Source organism: Bubalus kerabau, chromosome 9, assembly GCF_029407905.1.
Source record: "Bubalus kerabau isolate K-KA32 ecotype Philippines breed swamp buffalo chromosome 9, PCC_UOA_SB_1v2, whole genome shotgun sequence".
In the NCBI taxonomy this organism is placed as follows: Eukaryota; Metazoa; Chordata; class Mammalia; order Artiodactyla; family Bovidae; genus Bubalus; species Bubalus kerabau.
Window position 1 is genome coordinate 55,104,979 of NC_073632.1, and position 24,934 is coordinate 55,129,912.

Here is a 24,934-nt window from a genome sequence, read left to right on the forward strand (position 1 = left end):
TGAAAGTGGAGAGTGAAAAAGTTGGCCTGAAGCTCAACATTCAGAAAACCAAGATCATGGCATCTGGTCCCATCACTTCATGGGAAATAGATGGGGAAACCATGGAAACAGTATCAGACTTCATTTTTTTGGGCTCCAAAATCACTGCAGATGGTGACTGCAGCCATGACATTAGAAGACGCTTACTCCTTGGAAGGAAAGTTATGACCAACCTAGATAGCATATTCAAAAGCAGAGATGTTACTTTGCCAATAAAGGTCCGTCTAGTCAAGACTATGGTTTTTCTAATGGTCATGTATGGATGTGAGAGTTGGACTGTGAAGAAAGCTGAGTGCCGAAGAATTGATGCTTTTGAACTGTGGTGTTGGGAAGACTCTTGAGAGTCCCTTAAACTGCAAGGAGATCCAACCAGTCCATTCTGAAGGAGATCAGCCCTGGGATTTCTTTGGAAGAAATGATGCTAAAGCTGAAACTCCAGTACTTTGGCCAATTCATGTGAAGAGTTGACTCATTGGAAAAGACTCTGATGCTGGGAGGAATTAGGGGCAGTAGGAGAAGGGGACGACAGAGGTTGAAATGGCTGGATGGCATCACCAATTCGATGGACATGAGTTTGAGTGAACTCTGGGAGTTGATGATGGACAAGGAGGCCTGGCCTGCTGCGATTCATGGGGTTGCAAAAAGTCAGACAGGATATAGCGACTAAATTGCACTGAATGGATAGTTAATATATACTAATAAATAGTTCTTAGTTCTGAACAAATACAGCCATACACTAATTATATAATCCATTCAATCATTTATGAAATGATTACTGAATGCCTAGTATATGCTAGGCTTTCTTCTTGGTGTTGGAGAAGCAACTATAGAGAAAAATTAAAAAGTCATAATTGTCACAGAGGTTTTTTTTTTTTTTTTCTCTTATAGTTAAAGAAAGAGGATGGAAAAAGAAAAAAAATATATACAGCATTTTAGGCTGTAATAGTAGTGATCAAATAAAATATAGTAGAGAAATAATTGGGAAAATGAAATTAGAGCAAAGATTTGAGTAAAGGTAGGTAGTGCACTGTCTGGATACCAGTTGGAAAGCTTCCCATGAAGAGACATAGCAGGCACAGGAAGGGCCTGGATAGCGTTAACTTGGCAAGGTCACGGAGCAAAAGGTCAGAGTGCCACAGAGCTGTCAGAAGGAACTAAATGGGACAGTGGTTACGAATAATGCCAGTGAGGTAGCAGAGGTCAGAGGTCACTTAGGACCTCTGAATTTTTTTTCTGGAAGAGATGAGAAGCTATTAGATAATTTTAAGCAGAGGAATAAGTCTTTGATTTACAATTTGAAAGAACCACAGTGTCTACTCTGTGGAGAACAAACTGTAGGAGGGAAAGACAGAAAATGAGAAACTCAGTAAAAGCCTCATTACAACAGTCCAGATGAGAGGTAATGATGGCTTGAATAAGCATAGCAGAGGTGTAGATGGTGAGCTGCAGTCATATTTGTAATAGATTTTGAGGATGAAGCCAAGAGGATTTGCTGACATTTAGAACATGGGATTAGATAGGTTTTGGGACAGATAGGTTTGGGAAAATACAGTTAAAAATCATTAAGATCATTCTTTCTTAGTAGTATCTGAAATAAAGGAAAGGACTATTTCATCTTATTTTGGTGTGCCTATAATGTATGTCAGGGCTTCCCCAAGTGGCACTAGTGGTACAGAACACTCCTGTCAATCCAGGAGACAAAAGAGACATGGGTTTGATTCCTAAGTCAGGAAGGTATCTTGGAGGAGGGCATGGTAACCCACTCTAGTATTCTTTCCTGGAGAATCCCAAGGAGAGGAGCCTGGCAGGCTACATTCCATGGGGTCACAAAGAGTAGGACTCTTTGTGACTGAAATGACTTAGCACACAGCACACATAATGTATGTTTACAGTTCTGATTTTACAATACTTGCTTGCTGCTGCTAAGTCGCTTCAATTGTGTCCGACTCTGTGCGACCCCATAGATGAAAGCCCACCAGGCTCCTCCATCCCTGGGATTCTCCAGGCAAGAATACTGGAGTGGGTTGCCATTTCCTTCTCCAATTCATGAAAGTGAAAAGTGAAAGTGAAGTCGCTCAGTCTGCCCAACTCTTAGCAACCCTATGGACTGCATAAACTTCCGTGATAAAGGACACTGAGGTCACTGATGGAGCCCCATCTATAGATGTTCAATAATTTTGCAGGAACATTTCCATAAGTGTCAACAACATCCACAAACACAATGTCATCATAGAGGCTGCTTTCTTCCTTTAGTAAGTCATCCTCCTCTTGGAGATTATGTATATGATTGAGAAGTCTTCAAGGGTGAGAATGAAGGGTCTTTAAAAGAGCATCACCTTCCTGAACAGTATAAATAAAACCACCTGCAAATCCCTCCACACCTTCCATGAATTCATGAGGCAAGGCACCCTCCCCAGTTGTAATGACTCTGAGAACTCCTCTTCCATCGTTAACTCACTTTGTGGAGATTCCTTGACACCAGGCCTTGGAGGTCTTGACTCTCCCACATGATTGTACCTTCAAAGCTCTTGGGTAAGATGAATTGCTCCCCAGGCTTGTACCACAGCTTGTTCACATGCACACCACAGTTCAGAGGACTGAAGCAAGCATTGAAGAGGGCCTCCTCCTGTTCTGCCTGATAAAGCTTGACAGTGATGTTCCTCTGGAAACCCACATCACCGGCATCATAAAACACCCCAAGACTCATAATAACGATTGGATAGAGAACCCGGAAGCTCACGCTGACAACTCGGTCCTCAGAGAGCCCTGATGAAGTGTCTTCCGAAAGACTGAATGCCTCAATCTCCTGATTCAGAACTGGATTCATGATGTTGAGTAGCAAGTAACAATACTTGCTTAGTAAGAATCAAACGTAAAAAAAAAAAAAAAAAGTGTGTAAATGCCAAAGAAGACTTACAGTGTGGAACAGGCCAAGTATGGAACTAGAGTAAATTCGATGGGTCTTCCACATCAGTTACTTAATTGTTTTCTTATAAACAAAAAAGGGTACCCACTGATTCACTCTGACATTTTCTGCTGATCATAGTGGTTGTACAAAATGGAAAGCAGTCCCTGAGATAGTTGGCATAAGCAGGGCAAATGGAAATGCACATAGTGGTGACACAATTATATCATTACATGAAGAACTTTAGGAAGTGATTCAAAAGCAGAGTATCTCCCGTAGCAGTATTACTTTTACGTGAATTCTGAAAACTGATCTCATCATTTACAATTGAACAGATTGTAAAAAAAAAAAAAAGTTATTTTTGTCTAAAATTGTTATGATGATAATGCTTTTCTTCTATATAGTTTATTATTGGAAATTAAGTTCATTCAACATTTTTATGTGCACCACCAGTTATTTTGATTAACAACCTTCAAAATCAAGATGTTTAGCTTTCTCATTTGTATTCAGAAGCACTTACAATCCTTCACTTATGTCTATATTAGATATTCTTCTTCAGTGAAACACAGTAAGTCTCTTTATATCCAGAGGGGATAGGTTCTAGGACCCCTGTAAATACCAAAATCTATAGGTACTCAAGTCCCTTATAAAACATGGTGTGGTATTTACATAAAACCCATGAACATACTTTAAACCATCTCTAGATTATTAGAGTTCAGTTCAGTCACTCAGTCATGTCTGACTCTTTGAGACCTCATGGACTGCAGCATGTCAGACCTCACTTTCCATCACCAGCTCCTGGAGTTGACTCAAACTCATGTCCATTGAGTTGGTGTAGCCATCCTACCATCTCATCCTCTGTAGTCCCCTTCTCCTCCCACCTTCAACCTTTCCCAGCATCAGGGTCTTTTCAAATGAGTCAGCTCTTCGCATCAGGTGGCCAACATATTCAAGTTTCAGCTTCAGCATCAGTCTTTCCAATGAATATTCAGGACTGATTTCCTTTAGGATGGACTGGTTGGATCTCCTTGCAGTCCAAGGGACTCTCAAGAATTTTCCAAGACCACAGTTCAAAAGCATCAATTCTTTGGCGCTCAGCTTTCTTTATAGTACAACTCTCACATCTACACATGACTACTGGAAAATCCATAGCTTTCACTAGATGGACTTTTGTTGGCAAAATAAGCTCTTTGATTTTTAATATGCTGTTTAGTTTGGTCATGACTTTTCTTCAAAGGAGTAAGCGTCTTTTAATTTCATGGCTACAGTCAGCATCTGCAGTGATTTTGGAGCCCCCAAAATAAAGTCTGACACTGTTTCCACTGTTTCCCCATCTATTTCCCATGAAGTAATGGGACCAGATGCCACAATCATAGTTTTCTGAATGTTGAGTCTTAAGCTAACTTTTTCACTCTCCTCTTTCACTTTCATCAAGAGGCTCTTTAGTTCTTCCACACTTTCTGCCATAAGGGTGGGGTTATCTGCGTATCTGAGGTTATTGATATTTCTTCTGGCAATCTTGATTCCAGCTTGTGCTTCCTCCAGCCCGGCATTTCTCATGATGTACTCTGCATAGAAGTTAAATAAGCAGGGTGACAATATACAGTCTTGACGTACTCCTTTCCAGATTTGAGCCAGTCTATTGTTTCATGTCCAGTTCTAACTGTTGCTTCCTGACCTGCATACAGATTTCTCAGGAGGCAGGTCAGGTGGTCTGGTATTCCCATCTCTTTCAGAATTGTCCACAGTTTATTGTGATCCTCACAGTCAAAGGCTTTGGTATAGTCAATAAAGTGGAAATAGATTTTTTTTTTCCTGGAACAATCTTGCTTTTCAATGATCCAACAGATGTTGGCAATTTGATCTCTGATTCCTCTGTCTTTTCTAAATCCAGCTTCAACATCTGGAATTTCATAGTTCACGTACTGTTGAAGCTTGACTTGGAGAACTTTGAGCATCACTTTACTAGCAGGTGAGATGAGTATAATTGTGCAGTAGTTTGAGCATTCTTTGACACTGCCTTTCTTTGGGATTGGAATGAAAACTGACCTTTTCCAGTCCTGTGTACACTGCTGAGTTTTCCACTTTTGCTGGTATATTGAGTGCAGCACTTTCACAGCATCATCTTTTAAGATTTGAAATAGCTCAACTGGAGTTTCATCACCTCCACTAGCTTTATTTGTAGTAATGTTTCCAAAGGCCCACTTGACTTAACATTCCAGGATGTCTGGCTCTAAGTGAGTTTTCACACCATTGTGATTATCTGGGTCATGAAGTTCTTTGTTGTATAGTTCTTCTATGTATTCTTGCCACCTCTTCTTAATATCTTCTGTTTTTGTTAGGTCCACACCATTTCTGTCCTTTATAGTGCCCATCTTTACATGAAATGTTCCCTTGGTATCTCTAATTTTCTTGAAGAGATATCTCATCTTTCCCATCCTATTGTTTTCCTTTATTTCTTTGCACTGATCACTGAAGAAAACTTTCTTATGTGTCCTTGCTATTCTTTGGAACTCTGCATTCAAATGGATATATCTTTCCTTTTCTCCTTTACTTTTCATTTCTCTTCTTTTCACAACTATTTGTAAGGTCTCAGACGGCCATTTGGACTTTTCACATTTCTTTTTCTTGGGGATGGTTTTGATTCCTGCCTCCTGTGCAATATCACAAACCTCCGTCCATAGTTCTTCAGGTACTTTATCAGATCTAGTCCCTTGAATCTATTTCTCACTCCCATTGTATAATCGTAAGGGATTTGATTTAGGTCATACCTGAATGGTCTAGTGGTTTTCCCTACTTTTTAAAATTTAAGTCTGAATTTGGCAATAAGGAGTTCATGATCTGAGCCACAGTCAGCTCCTGGTCTTTTTTTTGCTGTCTGTGTAGAGCTTCTCCAACTCTTGATTAGTTATTACATATATATATATATATAACATATAACACAATGCAAACACTATATAAACAGTTGTAAATAGAATGCAAATGTAAATAATTGCCAGTACAAGGCAAATTCAAGATTATCTCTTTAGAACTTTCTGGAATGCTGTTTTTCCCCAAATATTTTTAGTCCATGATTGGTTAAATCCACATCCACAGATGCAGAACGTGTGGGTATGGAGGTAGACTGTATTGTATCTTTAACTTTAAAAATAACAACATTTATTAAGGTCTTAAACTGTCTTTTCTTTTTATTCCATTGAAATTTCTAGCTTTACCTATCTCTGTAAATAAACTATGAGCTCCTTGATATCAAGGAACTTTCCATTAATCAAACTGGTTCCCAACACAAAGCACAGTACCTCAATAAATATTTATATAAAAATGCATATGATCTAAAAACATATGATCTAAGTCTCAAAAATAAATTATATCTATGAAAGTTTTTAATTAACAAATGAACTTTGAAGCAAATGTCTTTGGTTTCTATAAGGACAAAAAATAGCCTCCTGACTACCTCTGATTTCTTTTGTTTAGCACAACATTTTTGAGATGCATTGATGCTGTTGCATGAATCAGGACGATTATCTCTTTTTATTGTATTCTACTTAAGTATTCTACTTAATGGTTAAGAAATAAACATTTTAATATTGAAGTCACTGTCAATTAGCATATCCCATACTCTTGAAGGATACCAAGGAAAATGAGGAACAAATATATTTACTCCCAATATTTCCCTAAGCAACCCTTTTTCTTCCCACTTTTGTCATTTTCCTTCATCTGTACCTAGAAGAGAATACTGAAGAAACCAAGTGTAAATAACAATAAATTAACTGAAAGTTCTTTCTTATAATAATATAAGCTTTATTCTAAAACTGAAACTTGAAATATCAAGGCATCTTTTATTTCATTCATTAATTTCATCAGTTGAATTCTGTCTCTTTTAAAAGAACATTATTTCAATTAAGCATATTGTTTCAAAAGAAATTAAACATAATTTAATTTAAACATATTATTTTAATTATTCATCTCTTACAATGACTAGAGCATCACAAGACATGACCCACATACACTGTTTGCCTCTCTCAAATCATACAAACTCTAACTAGAGTGAGTTTGTGACAACGTTCTTATATTTGTGGTTTCTTTAACTTTCATATTTGAAGAATGTGGCATGATTGAGAGGAGAAAATATAGACTTTAAAACCAAGTTAGTTGTTTGTTTGCTTTCCTTTCTTTAATAATTTGTTATCTGTGTTAAGTATGGAAAATAACTCAACCATTTGACTCATCAGTTTTTATTCAGTGATATGATTATAATTACATAGAATTGCGGTGAGAAAAAGATTAGATGTTTCTGTAAGTATTCCATCAGTAATAGTTCCTTCTTGATGACTGAGTTGTCCATTTTGTCAGATAATGGTTATTTATTTTTAGCCCTTGTCTCAACTTGTTGATTATCCAGTGCTTTCCTTTTCTCAAGAGTTTTATTAATATAATTATATTTACTCCCTCCATAATCTCTTTCTCAAGTTCTTAATGTTGATCACACAGGTATTAAAATCTAAATAAGTAGTAAACATAAAAAAAAAAAAAAAGCTGTGCCTGTTTATTTACACAATGGGGATAATGTTAATATCATTTAGGCTAAATACTACACAAAATTTAAAAACCTATGGCCATGGATTATAAGTAAGAAGAAATACTATTTACTAAGAATATCAAGAAAATTTTGACCTCATGGGTTAACTTCCAGTCATTATTTATGGCTCTTTAGTGTTTATTTTGAAGAAGGAAGCTGAAGATATGTCTACAGAACAAAGTAAGCCAGGCATGATACAAACTTGCTTTTCACACCAAACTCCTTTTTGTGGTAAACTGCAGTAAATTTTGTAGCATTTCTTTTAAGGGCAATTTCATTCATTTGGAAAATTAGAAACAATGAACTCTTTTACACATCTTTATACAATCTATACTATATGTTCAACAAGTAGGTGGTTAAAAATATTTGCTGTTTTGAATTAAGTGAATTGGATCATAAAATTATATTTTGCTTTGGGTTACCCAAAGAAACATTTCACTTATATGAGAAAAGTTAAATATTTCAAACCAACTTATATTATAAACAGGATTCAGAGTTTGTGATTTATTCTAGACCTAAAAATTAATGTTCTTACTTCATTTCTCCTCAAATATGGTAAGATTTCTCAACAAGAAGCTATATATTTTCTCTTTCAAGAACAAAATGCTGGCAATAAATATCAGGGAGGTTTATAGCTAAGTTTCAACACAAGGCTGGAGTATGTGGTGAGGGGTGGAAAATCAACAATATAGATAGATAGATAGATAGACATTGTTGTTGTTGCTCAGTCTCCCAGTTGTGTCTGACTCCTTGCAACCTCATGGACTGCAGCGCCCTAGGCCTCCCTGTCTTTCACTATCTCCAGGAGTTTGCCCAAGTTCATGTTCATTGCATCAGTGATGCCATCCAGCCATCTCATCCTCTGAAGTCCTCTTCTCTTTCTGCTCTCAATCTTTCCCAGCATCAGGGACTTTTCCTATGAGTTGTCTGTTTGCATCAGATGACCAAAATATTGGAACTTCAGCTTCAGCACCAGTCCTTCCAGTGAACATTCAGGGTCGATCTCCCTTAAGATTGACTGGTTTGATCTTGCTGTCCAGGGGAGTTTCAGGAGTCTTCTCCAGCACCACACCTTGAAGATATCAATTCTTTGGCATTCTGCCTTCTGTACGGTCTACCTCTCACAACCAAACGTGACCACTGGAAAGACCATAGCCTTGACTATACGGACCTTTGCATTAGAGTAATGTCTCTGCTTTTCAACATACTTTCTAGGTTTGTCATCACCTTCCTGGCAAGAAGCAACTGTCTCCTGATTTCATGTTTGCAGTCACCATCCACAGTTGTTTTGGGGCTCAAGAAAGGAAATCTGTCACTATTTCCACATTTTCCCCTTCTACTTGCCATGCAGTAATGGGGCTGCCATTTTCATACCTTGAAGGTCAGGAAGGGCAGTGGTGAGGAGGTACCCCTCGTCCAAGGTAAGGAGCAGCAGCTGCGCTTTGCTGGAGCAGCCATGAAGAGATACCCCACGCCCAAGGTAAGAGAAACCCAAGTAAGATGGTAGGTGTTGCAAGAGGGCATCAGAAGGCAGACACACTGAAACCATACTCACAGAAAACTAGTCAATCTAATCACACTAGGACCACAGCCTTGTCTAACTCAATGAAACAAAGCCATGCCCGTGGGGCCACCCAAGATGGGCAGGTCATGGTGGAGAGATCTGACAGGATGTGGTCCACTGGAGAAGGGAATGGCACACAACTTCAGTATTCTTGCCTTTAGAACCCCATGAACAGTATGAAAAGGCAAAATGATAGGATACTGAAAGAGAAACTCCCCAGGTCAGTAGGTGCCCAATATGCTACTGGAGATCAGTGGAGAAATAACTCCAGAAAGAATGAAGGGATGGAGCCAAAGCAAAAAGAATACCTAGCTGTGGATGTGACTGGTGATAGAAGCAAGGTCCGATGCTGTAAAGACAATATTGCATAGGAACCTGGAATGTCAGGTCCATGAATCAAGGCAAATTGGAAGTGGCCAAACAAGAGATGGCAAGAGTGAATATCGACATTCTAGGAATCAGCAAACTAAAATGGACTGGAATGGGTGAATTTAACTCAGATGACCAATATATCTACTACTGCAGGCAGGAATCCCTCAGAAAAAATGGAGTAGCCATCATGGTCAACAAAGGAGTCCAAGATGCAGTACTTGGATGCAATCTCAAAAACGACAGAATGATCTCTGTTCATTTCCAAGGCAAACCATTCAATATCACAGTAATCCAAGTCTATGCCCCAACCAGTAACACTGAAGAAGCTGAAGTTGAACAGTTCTATGAAGACCTACAAGACCTTTTAGAACTAACACCCAAAAAAGATGTCCTTTTCATTATAGGAGACTGAAATGCAAAAGTAGGAAGTCAAGAAACACCTGGAGTAACAGGCAAATTTGGCCTTGGAATACGGAATGAAGCAAGGCAAAGACTAATAGAATTTTGTCAAGAGAACGCACTGGTCATAGCAAACACCCTCTTCCAACAACACAAGAGAGGACTCTACACATGGACATCACCAGATGGTCAACACTGAAATCAGATTGATTATGTTCTTTGCAGCCAAAGATGGAGAAGCTCTATAAAGTCAACAAAAAAAAAGACGAGGAGCTGACTGTGGCTCAGATCATGAACTCCTTATTACCAAATTCAGACTGAAATTGAAGAAAGTAGGGAAAACCACTAGACCATTCAGGTATGACCTAAATCAAATCCCTTATGATTATACAGTAGAAGTGAGAAATAGGTTTAAGGGACTAGATCTGAGAGATAGAGTGCCTGATGAACTATGGACTGAGGTTCGTGACATTGTACAGGAGACAGGGATCAAGAACATCCTCATGGAAAAGATATGCAAAAAAGAAAAATGGCTGTCTGGGGAGGCCTTACAAATAGCTTGAAAAGAAGAGAAGCAAAAAGCAAAGGAGAAAAGGAAAGATATAAGCATCTGAATGCAGAGTTCCAAAGAATAGCAAGAAGAGATAAGAAAGCCTTTCTCAGCGATTGATGCAAAGAAATAGAGGAAAGCAACAGAAAGGGAAAGACTAGAGATTGCTTCAAGAAAATTAGAGAAACCAAGGGAACATTTCATGCAGAGATGGGCTCAATAAAGGACAGAAATGGTATGGACCTAACAGAAGCAGAACATATTAAGAAGAGGTGGCAATCATACACAGAAGAACTGTACACAAAAGATCTTCACGACCCAAATAAACACGATGGTGTGATCACTCACCTAGAGCCTGACATCCTGGAATGTGAAGTCAAGTGGGCCTTAGAAAGAATCATTATGAACAAAGCAAGTGGAGGTGATGGAATTCCAGTTGAGCTATTTCAAGTCCTGAAAGATGATGCTGTGAAAGTGCTGCACTCAATACTCCAGGAAATTTGGAAAACTCAGCAGTGGCCACAGGCCTGAAAAAGGTCAGTTTTCATTCAAATCCCAAAGAAAGGCAATGCCAAAGAATTCTCAAAGTACTGCACAATTGCACTCATCTCACATGCTAGTAAAGTAATGCTCAAAATTCTCCAAGCCAGGCTTCAGCAATACATGAACCATAAACTTCCTGATGTTCAAGCTGGTTTTAGAAAAGGAAGAGGAACCAGAGATCAAATTGCCAACATCCTCTGGATTATGGAAAAAGCAAGAGAGTGCCAGTAAAACATCTATTTCTGCTTTATTGACTGTGCCAAAGCCTTTGACTGTGTGGATCACAATAAACTGTGGAAAATTCTTCAAGAGATGGGAATACCAGACCACCTGATCTGCCTCTTGAGAAACCTGCATGCAGGTCAGGAAGCAACAGTTATAACTGGACATGGAACAACAGACTGATTCCAAATAGGAAAACTAGTATGTCAAGGCTGTATATTGTCACCCTGCTTATTTAACTTCTATGCAGAGTACATCATGAGAAATGCTGGGCTGGAAGAAACACAAGCTGGAATCAAGATTGCCAGGAGAAATATCAATAACTCAGATATGCATATGACACCACCCTTATGGCAGAAAGTGAAGAGGAACTAAAAAGCCTCTTGATGAAAGTGCAAGTGGAGAGTGAAAAAGTAGGCTTAAAGCTCAACATTCAGAAAATGAAGATCATGGCATCCGGTCCCATCACTTCATGGCAAATAGATGGGTAAACAGTGGAAACAGTGTCAGACTTATTTTTTTGGGCTCCAAAATCACTGCAGATGGTGACTGCAGCCATGACATTAAAAGACGCTTACTTCTTGGAAGGAAAGTTATGACCAACCTATATAGCATATTCAAAACCAGAGACATTACTTTGCCAATTAAAGGTCTGTCTAGTCAAGGCTATGGTTTTTCCTGTGGTCATGTATGGATGTGAGAGTTGGACTGTGAAGAAGGCTGAGTGCTGAAGAATTGATGCTTTTGAACTGTGGTGTTGAAGAAGACTATTGAGAGTCCCTTGGACTGCAAGGAGATCCAACCAGTCCTTTCTGAAGGATATCAGTCCTGGGATTTCTTTGGAAGAATGATGCTAAAGCTGAAACTCCAGTACTTTGGCCACCTCATGCAAAGAGTTGACTCATTGAAAAAAACTCTGATGCTGGGAGGGATTGGGGTCAGGAGGAGAAGGGGAGAACAGAGGATGAGATGGCTGGAAGGCATCACTGACTGGATGGATGTGAGTCTGAGTGAACTCAGGGAGTTGGTGATGGACAGTGAGGCCTGGTGTGCTGCGATTCATGGGGTCGCAAAGAGTCGGACATGACTGAGCAACTGAACTGAACTGACCTGAATGGTGCTGGATGCCATGATCTTAGTTTTTCTAATATTTTATCTTAAGCCAGCTCTTTTACTCTTCTCCTTCACCCTCATCAATAGGCTCTTTAGTTCCTCTTCACTTTCTGTCATTAGGGTGGTATTATTTGCATATCTGAGGCTGTTGATATTTCTCTTGGCTATCTTGATTCTGGCTTGTAACTCATCCAGCCTGGCATTGATGTGCTCAGCCTAAAGGTTAAACAGTGATAGCAGACAGCACTGTCATACTCCTTTCTTGATCTTGAACCAATCAGTTGTTCTGTACAGGGTTCTAGCTGTTGCTTCCTGACCTGCACAGGATTCTCAGGAGACAGGTAAGATGGTCTGGTATTTGCATCTCTCTAAGAGCTTTCCTAAGTTTGTCATGATGTACAGAGTCAGAGGCTTTAGTGTAGTCAATGGAACAGGGATAGATTTTTTTTTTTTTCTGAAATTCCCTTGTTCTCTACAATCCAGTGAATGTTGGTGATTTGATCTCTAGTTCCTCTTCCTTTTCTAAATCCAGCTTGGGTATCTAGGAGTCCTTGGTTCTCATAATACTGAAGCCTACCATCTAAGATTTTAAGTATGACCTTACTAGCATGGGAGATGAGTGCAACTATCCAATGGTTAACACATTCTTTGGTACTACCCTTCTTGGTTATTAGGATTAGGATTGAATTTTTTCAGTTCTGTGGCCACTGCTGGGTCTTCCAGATTAGCTGACATAATGAATGCAAAACCTTGATGGCATCCTCCTTCAGGGATTTGAATAGTTCTGTTGGAATTTCATTGCATCCACTAGCTTTATTAACAGCAGCGTGTCTCAAGCCCACTTAACTTTGCACTCCAGAATGTCTGCCTCTGGGTGACTAACCACACTATCATAGTAATCCGGTTCATTAAACTAATACAGTTATGTAAAGTTTAAAAATAAAATAAAATTTAAAAAAAAAAGATCTTTTAAATACAGTACTTCTGTGTATTCTTTCCATCTCTTTTTGATCTCTTCAGCATCTACTAGGTCTCTATCATTTTTATCCTTTATTGTGCCCATCTTACAGCAGAATACTCCCTTGATGTTTCCAGTTTTCTTGAAGAGATATCTAGTCTTTGGTGTTTTCTTCTATTATTAAACACCATTCATTGAAGAAGGCCTTCTTGTTCCTTCCCTTTTAGCTATTCTTTGAAACTCTGCATATAATTGGATATGCCTTTCCCTCTCTCCCTTTCTACTCTCTTCTCTCTGCTCTTCTTTCTTTTTTCTTTGGGATGTTTTTGTTCACTGCCTCCTGTACAAGATTATGGACCTCTGTCCACAGTTCTTCAGGCACATTGTTATCTAGATCTAGTCCCTTGAATCTATTTTTTACTTCTACTGCAAATTCATATGGGATTTGATTTAAGTCATAGCTGGCTGGCCTAATGGTTTTCCTGGTTTTCTTAACTTTAAGCCTGAGTTTTGCTATAAGAAGCTGATGATCTGAGCCACAGTCAGCCCCAGGTCTTGTTTTTGCTGACTGTATACAGATTCTCCATCTTCGGCTGCAAAGAATGTAATCAATTTAATTTTGGTATTTACCATTTGGCGATGTCCATGAGTAAAGCTGTCTCTTGTGTTGTTGAAAAAGTATTTCCTATGACTGATACACACTCTTGGCAGAATTCAATCAGCCTTTGCCTTGCTTCATTTTGTTCTCCAAGGCCAAACTTGCCTGTTACTCCAGGTATATTTTGACTTTCTACTTTTGCATTCCAATTCCTGATGATGAATAAAACATCTTTTTTAGGTGTTAGTTCTAGGAGGTCTTCTAGATCTTCACAGAACTGATCGACTTTAGCTTCTGCAGCATCGGTGGTAGGGGCATAGACTAGGATTACTCTGATGTTGAATGGCTTTCCTTGGAAATGAACCAAAATTGGGCTGTCATTTTTGAGGCTGCACCCAAGTACTGTATTTTGGACTCTTGTTGATTATGAGGGCTACTCCATTTCTTCTATGGGATTCTTGCCCCAAGTAGTAGATATAACGGTCATCTAAATTAAATTTTCCCATTCCCATCCATTTTAGTTTGTTGATTCCAAGGATGTTGATGTTTATTCTTACCATCTCATCATGATCATGTCCAGTTTTCCTTGATTCATGAACCTAACATTCCAGGACTGTTATTTGCAGTATTTGGGGTTTTACTTTCATCACCAGGTGTATCAACAGCTGTGCACTGTATCCACTTTGGTGGATATATATACACTAAAATAAAAGTATAGTATACATATATACACATATGTGTATATGTGTGTATATAGTATATATGTGTGTATATACTATACATATATTATACATATATGTTTTGAATATCCAAACCCCAAATTTTCATGATATGTTAATATGCAAAAATCCACATATACATGTGATGAAAACAGGGAAATTTATAGGTAGTAAGTATATGTTCTCTAGGTCTGAAAAGCACTTGAACTAGCTTGGGGGTATATTTATTTTCTATTCCAATTACGTGAGTCTGATAAGAATGTAACGAAATGTTAGCCACTTAGCTAAAGAGTTCAAAAGTTTAATCCAAGATATGTCATTTGTGTCCCTTTTCTTGGCTTTCTATTTTGGGTGTCAAATTTAAGAGAACCTTAATTTAACAATGTTAACAGCCATGTGACAAAAACACGTATTTAGTAGATGAGAAAAAGCTAAGCAGAGAAAAGGATTAACAGGAGACAGAGGAGAGGCGGAGACAGAGACTAATAGAGAGATTAAGAAAGGGGCTTAGTGCTGTTGAACAGCACTGCCCAAGACACTCCAGAATTGCCTGTTTGTCTCTTCTCTCCTTCAGTGTTAACAGCTAAACCAAAGAATGAAGCAAGGGTTGCTCTATTTGCTTAGTATCATTTCAGTGGGTTTCTGTCCTCTGTATCACACACACAAAAAAAAGTAGATAGATAAAAAGGTACCTAGAAAAATAGAATAAATGAAAGTAGAGAGTGAGGCTAAGATCACTGTCCAACGTTTAGAACTTTGTATATAATTGAAAGTTACATTTTTGTGAGTATCCTTGTGATCAACTAAGAAATGCATTAACTTTAATCAACATATTTTAATAATGAATTAGAAAGTGGGTTTTCAAAGTTCACATAATTCAGACTCAGTATACACAAACTACATCAATCATCTGTTCATTTAACATTTTCCTTGCATGTGATTACTTCAGTTCAGTTCAGTTCAGTCGCTCAGTCGTGTCCAACTCTTTGCGAACCCATGAATCGCAGCACGCCAGGCCTCCCTGTCCATCACCAACTCCCAGAGTTCACCCAGACTCACATCCATCGAGTCAGTGATGCCATCCAGCCATCTCATCCCCTGCCGTCCCCTTCTACTCCTGCCCCCAATCCCTCCCAGCATCAGAGATTTTTCCAATGAGTCAACTCTTCGCATGAGGTGGCCAAAGTACTGGAGTTTCAGCTGTAGCATCATTCCTTCCAAAGAAATCCCAGGACTGATCCCCTTCAGAATGGACTGGTTGGATCTCCTTGCAGCCCAAGGGACTCTCAAGAGTCTTCTCCAACACCACAGTTCAAAAGCATCAATTCTTTGGCACTCAGCCTTCTTCACAGTCCAACTCTCACATCCATACATGACCACGGGAAAAACCATAGGCTTGACTAGACAGACCTTTGTTGGCAAAGTAATGTCTCTGCTTTTGAATATGCTGTCTAGGTTGGTCATAACTTTCCTTCCAAGGAGTCGGTGTCTTTTAATTTCATGGCTGCAGTCACCATCTGCAGTAATTTTGGAGCCCCCAAAATAAAGTCTGACACTGTTTCCACTGTTTCCCCATCTACTTCCCATGAAGTGATGGGACCGGATGCCATGATCTTCGTTTTCTGAATGTTGAGCTTTAAGCCAACTTTTTCACTCTCCACTTGCACTTTCATCAAGAGGCTTTTTAGTTCCTCTTCACTTTCTGCCATAAGGGTGGTGTCATATGCATATCTGAGTTATTGATATTTCTCCTGGCAATCTTGATTCCAGCTTGTGTTTCTTCCAGCCCAGCGTTTCTCATGATGTACTCTGCAAAGAAGTTAAATAAGCAGGGTGACAAGATACAGCCTTGACGTACTCCTTTTCCTATTTGGAACCAGTCTGTTGTTCCATGTCCAGTTATAACTGTTGCTTCCTGACCTGCATGCAGGTTTCTCAAGAGGCAGATCAGGTGGTCTGGTATTCCCATCTCTTGAAGAATTTTCCACAGTTTATTGTGATCCACACAGTCAAAGGCTTTGGCATAGTCAAGAAAGCAGAAATAGATGTTTTTCTGGAACTCTCTTGCTTTTTCCATGATCCAGTGGATGTTGGCAATTTGATCTCTGGTTCCTCTGCCTTTTCTAAAACCAGCTTGAACATCAGGAAGTTCATGGTTCACATATTGCTGAAGCCTGGCTTGGAGAATTTTGAGCATTACTTTACTAGCATGTAAGATGAGTGCAATTGTGCAGTAGTTTGAGCATTCTTTGGCATTGCCTTTCTTTGGGACTGAAATGAAAACTGACCTTTTTCAGGCCTGTGGCCACTGCTGAGTTTTCCAAATTTCCTGGCATATTGAGTGCAGCACTTTCACAGCATCATCTTTCAGGACTTGAAATAGCTCAACTGGAATTTCATCACCTGCACTAGCTTTGTTCGTAGTGTGCTTTCTAAGGCCCACTTGACTTCACATTCCAGGATGTCTGGCTCTAGGCCAGTGATTACACCATCATGATTATCTGGGTCGTGAAGATCTTTTTTGTACAGTTCTTCTGTGTATTCTTGCCATCTCTTCTTAATATCTTCTGCTTCTATTAGGTCCATAGCATTTCTGTCCTTTCTCGAGCCCATCTTTGTATGAAATGTTCCCTTGGTATCTCTAATTTTCTTGAAGAGATCTCTAGTCTTTCCCATTCTGTTGTTTTTCTCTATTTCTTTGCATTGATTGCTGAAGAAGGCTTTCTTATTTCTTCTTGCTATTCTTTGGAACTCTGCATTCAGATGCTTGTATCTTTCCTTTTCTCCTTTGCTTTTTGCTTCTCTTCTTTTCACAGCTATTTGCAAGGTTTCCCCAGACATCCATTTTTATTTTTTGCATTTCTTTTCCATGGGGATGGTCTCGATCCCTGTCTTCTGTACAATATCACGAACCTCATTCCATAGCTAATCAGGTACTCTATCTATCTAGGCCCTTCAATCTATTTCTCACTTCTACTGTATAATCATAAGGGATTTGATTTAGGTCATACCTGAATGGTCTAGTTTTTTTCCCTACTTTCTTCAATTTAAGTCTGAATTTGGTAATAAGGAGTTATGATCTGAGCCACAGTCAGCTCCTGGTCTCGTTTTTGCTGACTGTATAGAGCTTCTCTATCTTTGGCTGCAAAGAACATAATCAATCTGATTTCAGTGCTGACCATCTGGTGATGTCCATGTATACAGTCTTCTCTTGTGTTGTTGGAAGAGGGTGTTTGTTATGACCAGTGCATTTTCTTGGCAAAACTCATTAGTCTTTGCCCTGCTTCATTCTGTATTCCAAGGCCAGATTTGCCTGTTACTCCAGGTGTTTCTTGACTTCCTACTTTTGCATTCCAGTCCCCTATAGTGAAAAGGACATCTTTTTTGGGTGTTAGTTATAAAAGGTCTTGTAGATTTTCATAGAACCATTCAACTTCAGCTTTTTCAGCATTACTGGTTGGGGCATAGACTTGGATTACTGTGATATTGAATGGTTTGCCTTGGAAACTAACAGAGATCATTGTGTCATTTTTGAGATTGCATCCAAGTACTGCATTTTGGACTCTTTTGTTGACCATGACAGCTAACTAGCAGTTAAAACATATTCTAGGGAAGCTGTGAATTATTAAAAAAAAAAAAAAAAAAAACTAAGCAAAAAATAGCATAATTTTCCTCCTGAAGGAAAAAAAACTTCCTGGAGGAAGGTTTCAAAGTTAATTTAAGCAAAACAGAATGATTTAGTGTTGAGAAATGCATTTAGGGTAAAGGAAAAACATAAGCATGAATATGTATCCTTCAGAGAGTTACATTTCAGCAAGTGAAACACTCACAAATATGAAACAAATAATAATAACTTGATATAGAACCAGAGGTAATTATAAATTCTTTTATACACTCCATGGAGTGTATATTCTAGAAAGTGTGGTGTCTTATCAAGGTAACAAGTCAACAGAGCAGACTGTGATGTTCCTTCATAAGGGAGAAGAGCCTATAGGCTGTGTGGGGACAGAGAGAGCAAAGAGGAGCCTGGTGACAGTTCAGTTACTCAGCTGTCAGCATAAATTTGGCTCTGGCCACCCACTTAATAAGCCTGACTCAGCAGACCTGATCCTTGAGGAATCAGGTCCATCAATCCTAAAATCAAATGTAACAGCCATTTACTACTCCTGGAGCACTCTCTTTGCTATATCACCAACAATCACACACTTATCCAAGACTTCCCTCCAACCATATACTGCACTCACCTAGGAAGACCTTCAAGGAACTTATACTGTAATTGAATGGTTTAATTTCACTGAAGTTTTAGTCTATCCAGTTTCACTCCAGAACCAATTTTATTAAATAAGGTTTTATTTGGTACAAGAAGAAGACAAAGGTGGTAGGGATTGAGATTAGAGGTATTTAGTTTTCATTGTTTACAAATGTTCTGATTGCCTATGTATAAAACCTCAAAGGATCAACAAATGATTAAAGTCAATAACACAGTACTGCAAAATTATACAATCTAAGCTTAATGTCTAAAAATGAGTTTTAATTTTACATATTAGGAACAATTAGAATATGATTCTGGCTGCTCGCTAGAGAATCTACCATTGGTAGAATGACCTTGTGAATTATTATCCAAACAGTGGAAATAATAAGAGCAAAATGGAAATACTTGAAAATTAGCAATAAACAACCAAAACAGACCCCAGAAAATCAAAAGGGATGGGCTTTCTATAGGTTTAAATGTGGAAGCCAGGAAAACAGAGTAGTACCAAAATAATACAGATGGCTTGTACCAGGTCCTAGCAATGATACTGGTGAGAAGTAGTCAGTTACTAAATATATTTTGAAGATACAGTCAATAGAATTAAAAATAACATTTGTTTTTGAAAAAAAAATAAAGACATTCAAAGTATGAGAAGTATCTGTTACACATGTAAAAAGCAAAGGGTTTTTATCCAAATGTTAAGAAGAGCCTTAAATAAATTTAGTGACAAAACACAATCAAAGATAAATAATAGATATTATACAAAAAAGAACAACCAAAAAAGTGCTTTTTAATTAGAATGTTTAAGATCTACTCTCTTAGCAATTTCAAAAATAGGATACAGTATTATGTTACCATGCTGTACACTGTATCTCCCATCTTATCAAATATTTATGTGAAATTCTTTATATGAAAATACAATGGACCCTTGAACAATATGGGTTTGAACTATGTGGGCCAATTTATATGCATATTTTTTTCAAAAATTAAGTACTACATATGTGGTCTGAGGTCAGCTGAGTCTGTGGATATAGAACTATGGACATGGAAGATTCACTGTAAAATTATACTCAAATTTTGGACTTCATGGGGGATGGCACCCCTAACCCACATTGTTGGAGTGCAAACTGTATATTCAACCACATTAGCAATCATAGGGATGTACACTAAATGTTTTCAAGACATTGGATAACAGACAGTCAGGGCTGTAACCTCTAAGAGAAATGCAACAAAAGTAAGACATCTCTTAAGCTTTTCCTTAAGTTGGTCTAAGATCTTCCTGCTTTATACCCACAGGCCCCAAACACAGAAGGTGGCTCCGTATAAGGTACAGTAGGCTTACTGAGCTTAGAGGACAACCCAAAATTCACAGAGACTGGGATATCTAGACTTGTGCAGCAGAAAATCAAAGAGGGAGTTACCCAAAGGAAGATTTTCAGGTATCTACACAGGAGTTCTCATGTGTCTCTGATCAAATCTAAGATGCATATCCAGGTACTAAGGTATTTGAACTTCATTAAATCCAAGAGACAAAATAAGAAAGACTGAATTCTTATCATGATAAAAGCCAGGAGGAACTGGCTTGTCATCTTTTAAAAGTACTCTAGGAAACCTGTCAACTTAGAACTCTAAATATACACATTCACACTCACACACACATCACACACACACACACACACACACACATAGATTTTTATGTGTACTCAAAACTGAAGCAACTCAATCATTAACAGCTGAAAGAGTTACAAACTGTGGAATATCTATATAACGAAATACTGCTGCTGCTGCTGCTAAATCATTTCAGGCGTGTCTGACTCTGTGCGACCCCATAGACGGCAGCCTACCAGGCTCCTCTGTCCCTGGGATTCTCCAGGCAAGAACACTGGAGTGGATTGCCATTTCCTTCTCCAGTGCATGAAAGTGAAAAGTGAAAGTGAAGTCACTCAGTGGTGTCCGACTCTTAGCGACCCCATGGACTGTAGCCCACCAGGCTCCTCCGTCCATGGGATTTTCCAGACAAGAGTACTGGAGTGGGGTGCCATTGCCTTCTCTGAATGAAATGCTAGTTAGCAATATAAAGGAACAGACTACTGATAACAGTACAAATAAATCTAAAAATCACACTGAGTAAAATAAACCAAGCAAACAATAGGACCCATGTATATAGTTCTATCTATGTAAAATTCTAGAAAATATAAACTAAAATGTGGTAATAAACAATTAAGAGATTTTTTGAAAACCACACAGGAATTGAAAAAAGCACAAGGAAACTTTGGGCGAGGTGATACATGTGTTCACTATATTGATTGTGATGATGGCTTCATGGATCTATATGAATGTCAAAATTGGTCAAATCATACAACTTAAACCTGTGCAGTTTATTACATGTTAATTAAATTTAATAAAGTTACAATAAAATGAAGCCAAAAATAAACATTTTTCTCCAAAAAATGTTGAAAAAAATGGACTATCAGTAAGTCTGCATTGGAAGAAATATTATTGAAAGTTCTTCCACAAAATGCAAAGGACATACCAGATAGACACAGGGAGCTCCACCCAGTGCTCTGCGACAACCTAGAGGGGTGGGATGGGGTGGGAGATGGGAGGGAGGCTCAAGAGGGAGGGGACATGTGTATACCTGTAGCTGATTCATGTTGATATATGACAGAAACCATCACAGAATTGTCAACAATTATCCTCCAATAAAAAATTAAAAAGAAAAATAAAAGGAACAAACAGTAGCAGAAATGGTAAATACATGATTAAATTTCTAAAAATTAAAAATAAAACAAATATGACTGTTTAAAGTAAAAACTGTATTAATATACTGTCAGGTGTGTAACCAGTATAGAAATCAGATATATGTATGTGTGTACCAGATAATCAATTCCGCTGGTTACATTTAGAGGTGCCCTAAAATGTGAAATGGGGACTATTCTCTTTACCTCAAAATCAACTAGTCATTTCTCTGAAAATTGCTGAGGAAGGACCACTTTGTGAGCAGTCAGTTGAAGGAGTAAAAGCCCATGTCCTGAAGGGGAATCCCGTCAATGCACAACAGCAACCACTATAATATTCTTATCCTTCTTCTTCTTATTATTATTCTTTTGGGGATTGTAAATTCAGTTATTAAATAATTTTGGTTCATTGATGTTACATACATTATCTATTTCTAGATATAGATCAGAGAAAATCAGTGTTCACAACTAGAAAGTGTACAATCCTTACAGTGCACAAGCTATGACTTGAAATATAACCAGTTAGGAGCCACTATCTACATAATTTATGACTATAAATAAGTATTCTGAAAAGTAGGTACATAAAATATGAAACAATAGGATTTATGCATTGATATAGTAGAAAGCATACAATGTGATGATATATCCTACAAAAATAAATCAGAACTTTTACTCACTGTTGAATGTCATTTTGTATGTCACTTATAATTTCATAGGAATTTCATAAAAATCCTCACCTCCCTGGCAAACAGCAAATTTTGAAATCCTCTTTGTTTTGCAGGCCTCTTCAAAGATTCAGAGGCAAGTGTAAATGTATTTTACTGATTGATGTTTTGAAATCCTATGAAGTTTATCTAGAACAAGGTTTGCTAAGAAAGATACCTGGTTTAATTAAGGAATAGGTACTGCATACGAAAGCACTGGGAATGAAACATCGAATGTCTGTGTACTCTTGATAAGCACTTTCTTCATTTGTCAAATGAAGAAAGGAGGATCAGGCCTTATACTTTACTAATGGATTTTCTGTTAATAAATCCAAATCTTGAAGTAGAGAAAAACTGCAACATATCTCCATTTCTGTGATATCCATATCTATTTTCCTGTTACTTTATTCTTAAATTATACATTTGAAATGTATCCACACTTATTTATGCTTTATGCTTCGGGTTATGTTGTGTGATAAAAGGACATACTAGACTGGAAATAGAAGTATTTGTCCTTTCTCTTTTTAAAGCTACTAAAAGGTTTTCAGGAAAATTACTTTAAAATTGGCAGTCTTAATATGTACATAGTAGTTGTTTGAAGATCATATAACAAATCAAAAACTTGTATATAATATTAGAGAAATTCAATATTGAGTCATTAGATAAGGTTATGCAATATGCATTATTTTAATTAATTTTTAACAGGTATACTTAAAAAGCATAAAGATTTTTAAAATATTTTGAAAATAATATGCCATTATATTCTATCTTGCAACAAATAGTGTTTCTTTTCTTGTTTTATTTTCCAGAAATAAGAACTTTATATACACTTACACAAGCTACAGATATATATGTATATATGAAGACTTTTTTTTTTTCTTATTTGGAACTGACAAATGCAAGCAAATGACGTTTCTTCTAAGGCCAGTTTAATGGTGATGAATTCCTTAAACTTTTGCTTATCTGAAAAACGCTTCATTTCTTCTTTAATTCTGAATGATAACTATCCTAGGTAGAGTATTCTGGTCTGGTAGGCTTTTTGTTTTTTGTTTTCCTTTTTTGCACTTTGAGTATATCATGCTACTCCCTTCTGTCCTGCACAATTACTTTTAAAGTACTCCTCCTATTCTTTAACTTCTGACATTTTAATTATAATGTGTCTTGGAATGGGTCTCTGAATTGTTTATTTTTATGACACATATTTCAGTTCTTTTCAGTCACTCAGTCATGTCTCTTTCTAGCCCCATGGGCTGCAGCAAACCGGGCCTCGTTGTGCAACACCAGCTCCCAGAACTTACTCAAACTCATGTCCATCAAGTTGGTGATGCCATCCAACCATCTCATCCTTTGTTATCCCCTTCTTGTCCCACCTTCAATATTTCCCAACATCAAGGTCTTTTCAAGTAAGTCAGTCTTCGCATCAGGTGGCCAAACTATTGGAGTTTCAGCTTTAGCATCATTCCTTCCAATGAACACCCAGGACTGATCTCCTTTAGAATGGACTGGTTGGATCTCCTTGCAGTCCAAGGGATTCTCAAGAGTCTTCTCCAACACCACAGCTCAAAAGCATCTATTTTTCAGCGCTCAGTTTTCTTTATAGTCCAACTCTCACATACATACATGACTACAGGAGAAACCATAGCCTTGACTAGATGGACCTTTGTTGGCAAAGTAATGTCTCTGCTTTTTAATATGCTGTCTAGGTTGCTCATAACTTTTCTTCCAAGGAGCAAGCATCTTTTAATTTTATGGCTGCAATCACCATCAGCAGTGATTTTGGAGCCCAAAAATAAAGTCTGTCACTGTTTTCACTGTTGCCCATCTATTTGCCATGAAGTGATGGGACCAGATGCCATGATATTAGTTTCCTGAATGTTAAGTTTTAAGCCAACTTTTTTACCCTCATCTTTTACTTTCATCAAGAGGCTCTTTAGTTCTTCTTTGCTTTCTGCCATAAGGGTGGTGTCATCTGCATATCTGAGGTTACTGATATTTCTCACAGCAATTTTGATTCCATCTGGTGCTTCATCCAGGCTGGCACTTCACATGATGTACCCTGTATATAAGTTAAGTAAGCAGGGTGACACTATACAGCCTTGATATACTCCTTTCCCGATTTTGACTCAGTCTGCTGTTCCGTGTCTGGTTCTAACTGTTGCTTCTTGACCTGCATACAGGTTTCTCTGGAGGCAGGTCGCATGGCCTGGTATTCCCATCTCTTGAAGAATTGTCCATAGTTTTTTGTGATCCACCCAGTCAAAGGCTTTGGCATAGTCAATACAGCAGACATAGATACTTTCTGGAACTCTCTTGCTTTTCGATTATCCAGTGGATGTTGGCAATTTGATCTCTGCTTCCTCTGCCTTTTCTAAATCCAGCTGGAACATCTGGAATTTCACGGTTCATGTACTGTTGAAGCTTGGTTTGGAGCATTTTGAGCATTACTTTACTAGCAGGTGAGATGAGTGCAGTTGTGCAGTTGTTTAAGCATTCTTTGGCATTGCCTTTCTTTGGGATTAGAATGAAAACTGACCTTCTCCAGTCCTGTGGATACTGCTGAGTTTTCCACATTTGCTGGCATGCTGAGTGCAGCATTTTCACAGTGTCATCTTTTAGGATTTGAAATAGCTCAACTGGAATTTCATAACCTCCACTAGTTTTGTTCATAGTGATGCTTCC

At 38.1% G+C, this 24,934-nt stretch overlaps 1 pseudogene; it reads right to left on the minus strand.

Moving 5' to 3' along the window:
• Positions 1-2,139: 2,139 nt before the first annotated feature.
• The window catches only part of LOC129659887 (UDP-GalNAc:beta-1,3-N-acetylgalactosaminyltransferase 2-like), a 115,465-nt pseudogene continuing 92,670 nt past the window's right edge, over positions 2,140-24,934 (minus strand).